This window comes from Lynx canadensis, chromosome B2 (assembly GCF_007474595.2).
Source record: "Lynx canadensis isolate LIC74 chromosome B2, mLynCan4.pri.v2, whole genome shotgun sequence".
Classification (NCBI taxonomy): domain Eukaryota; kingdom Metazoa; phylum Chordata; class Mammalia; order Carnivora; family Felidae; genus Lynx; species Lynx canadensis.
Genome location: NC_044307.1, coordinates 44,903,092 through 44,906,585, shown reverse-complemented (window position 1 = coordinate 44,906,585; position 3,494 = coordinate 44,903,092).

Here is a 3,494-nt window from a genome sequence, read left to right as displayed (position 1 = left end):
ATCGACATTTCCAAAGGCCACTCACTGCTACAGAAAAGCCTCTTGCTTATTTTCCCCAACATTGTATTTAGAGAACTTTTAAGCCTACAGAACCATTGAAAGAATTTTACAGTAAACACCCTTACACTGATTTTCTACTAGTTCTCACTGCTTACTTTGCCACACATCAAGCCAACTACCTATCCATCCCTCTCTTCCTCCACCCATCTTATTTTTTACGGAATCCCTTGATTTTGATCTTTGGAGAAAGGCTTCTCCCATCACATTTTCTCAATCTTTTCTCCCTGTCCACATACCATTCAATCATCACAAGAGCCAATGTAGCAGGTACAATCCCGCCTTATGGATAAAGGATGAGGTCATGAAGGTAAGCAGCTCGCTCAGTATCGCTTAGCTAGGAAGCAATAGAGTCTATATTTCTCTTGGGCTAAAGGCTAGACTCTTACCCTCATGTTCTTATGCCCTCTGACACGGTACTTTTCCAAAAGTAGTCATTATGCCTTCACTTTGATGATACTTCCTCATTTCCACTAGGGATTTTTTTCCATAGGCAATTAATATCTTTTACAGCCAAATGAAACAATAGCAACGATAAAAACACCTCATGGTTTATTCACTGTGCTATGATCAGAGCTTTAAATATAGTACCTTAGGGGCACGTGGGTGGCTCAGTCAGTGAAGCGACCGACTTCAGCCCAGGTCATGATCTCGTGGCTCATGGGTTCGAGCACTGCGTCAGACTCTACGCTGATAGCTCGGAGCCTGAAGCCTGCTTCAGATTCTGTCTCCCTCTCTCTCTCTCTGGCACCCCCGCCCCCCATGCCCGCTCATGCTCCCCCTCCTCTCAAAACCGAACACTAAAATAATAAAAATAAATAATTAAGTATAGTATCTTAAAAGAGGATATATAAATTATGTGGCCCTTCTTCAATAGAGCTTAACATTTACAGTTTGATTCTATGCGTGCGTTTGTGTGTGTTTGTGTACTTGTGTGTATTTCATGATATCTGTTGCTTTTACAAATCTACGCCTTTGCACCCAGTTCAGACCCTTGGCTGGGCTTGATTTCTTTGCTTTGTTTTGTCATGCTCTTGAAAGCGTAGGTGAAGAAGAGGTCTCATCAGGTGCATATGTGGAAGTACCAGCGTGTGTGATAGGGGATTGCTCAGATTTAGCTCAGCGTGGCTCTCAAGCCCCAGGCTTGTTACCCTCAACCTGTCAACTTGGCTCAAACAAGTAAACAAATTCCCTTGCCAACCTGATTGAGCAGAAGGGCGTTGTTCACCAGAAATACTTTAGGTGACCCAAAACCCAGTGGCTATTTGTATTTTAGACCAGTCTTCCCCTCTGCTTTTATTTAAATATGGGTGTGTCTCATTTATGGAAGTTATCACACTTCAAATCCAGAAGACTTACCATGAAAGTGCTTAAGTCTGTTGTGCTGTGAGCCCCTTTGTTCATCTGGGAAAGCACTGGACCTCTTCTAGAGAAAGTGTTTTTAAATTATTTTTTTATGTTTTTTAATTTCTTTGTAACAGAGAGAGAGCACTAGTGGGGCAGGGGCAAAGAGAGAGGGGGACGGAAGGTCCAAAGTGGGCTCTGTGCTGAAAGCCTCGAGCCCGAAAAAGGGTTGGAACTCACTAACTGTGAGATCATGACCTGAGCTGAAGTCAGAAGTTCAACCAACTGAGCCAACCCTAGAATAAGTGTTTATAAATGAATAAGATAAAATGTAGGGGCGCCTGGGTGGCTCAGTCAGTTGAGCGTCTGACTTCGGCTCACGTCGTGATCTCACAGTCCATGAGTTCGAGCCCCGCATCGGGCTCTGTGCTGACAGCTCAGAGCCTGGAGCCTACTTCCGATTCTGTGTCTCCCTCTCTCTCTGCCCCTCCCCTGCTCATGCTCTGTCCCTCTGTGTCTCAAAAATAAATAAAAACATAGAAAAAAATTTTTAAATAAAATAAAATGTAAAAGTATAAAGGAAACTAATTTTATTAAAATGCAATTATCAAAATGTTAAAATAATAGCTTGTGATATAATATGTATGTTTTTAATGTGTTGTATAACTAGACACAAGGATAATTCTAATAGTTATCATAATTTCCAACTAATGATGAGTGTTAATGTTATTTCAAGAGATCTAACATATCTAGATATTTAATAATCTGAAATACCATGATTTATATTATGTCAATATGTAATGAAAATACATGAGGTGTCTGTGTGCAGCAAAGTCATAGAAAATGCTAATATTTGAGTTTTGTTTTGTTTTTTTTTAATTTTTTTTAACATTTATTTATTTTTGAGACAGAAAGAGACAGAGCATGAGCAGGGGAGGGGCAGAGAGAGAGGGAGACACAGAATCCGAAACAGACTCCAGGCTCTGAGCTGTCAGCCCAGACCCTGATGCAGGGCTCGAACTCACGGACCGCGAGATCATGACCTGAGCTGAAGTCAGACGCCCAACCGACTGAGCCACCCAAACACCCCTAATATTTGAGTTTTATTACCCAACTCATAATTGAAAGAAATGCTAAAAATCGGTATTAGTAAAAGTAAAGATTTTTTTTTTTTTTCCACCAGAGAAGTTGACATATATTCTAATTTCTATGCAGTCATGGGAATGCTTAGTTTGGAAAGGACGTTAGCAATTATGTCTCAGGGGTTCTAAACCAAGATGGGCTTCACAACAATTTAGTGAATACTGAAGAAATAGAAATTCCTGGAACCTAGCCGTGACTTATTGAATTAGAATCTCTGAAGCCAAAGCCACGTACATTTTTTATAAATCCCAAAGGTGATTCTGTTGCACAGCCAATTAAGGAATTCATTGAACTCTTAGTATTTCCAAGGAATTTCTCCAAGAATTTCTGATATATGTTCCCTTTTCCACTCTCAACTTTCGTGGACCCGGTAGTTTGAAAGATTTATCTCAGTGTATGAGTTAAGTAGTCATTAATTCCTTCCTCCTATAAAAAAAGTATTTAAGATATAATTTGCATACAGTAACATTCATACTTTTTCGTGTGTCAGATAATCATACATCCACAACAAGTATCAAGATATGGAACAGTTATATCACCCTAAAATTTTATACAGGTAAAATTCATAGATAGTCCTTCCCTCTCTCTTCCCTCTGGTAGACAGTCCCTGCCAACAACTGATGTGCTTTCTGTCCTAGTTGTGTCCTTTCCAGATTGTCCTACAAATGATTCATACAGGCCTTTGATCTGCCCTTCTTATATTTATCATAATGGATTTGGGGTTCATGCATGGTGTTTGTGCAAAAGTAGTTCATTCCCTTCTATTTCTAAGTAGTACTTATTTCATGATATTGATGCACCAAGTTTGTTTATCCATTCACCAGTTAAGGACGTTTGGATAGTCCCCATAATTTCTGGCAATTATGAATAAAGCTGCTATAAATACTTACAGATTGTATATGAATGTAAGTTTTGTTTCACTTGAGTGAAATCCAGGATTGGGGTTGCTG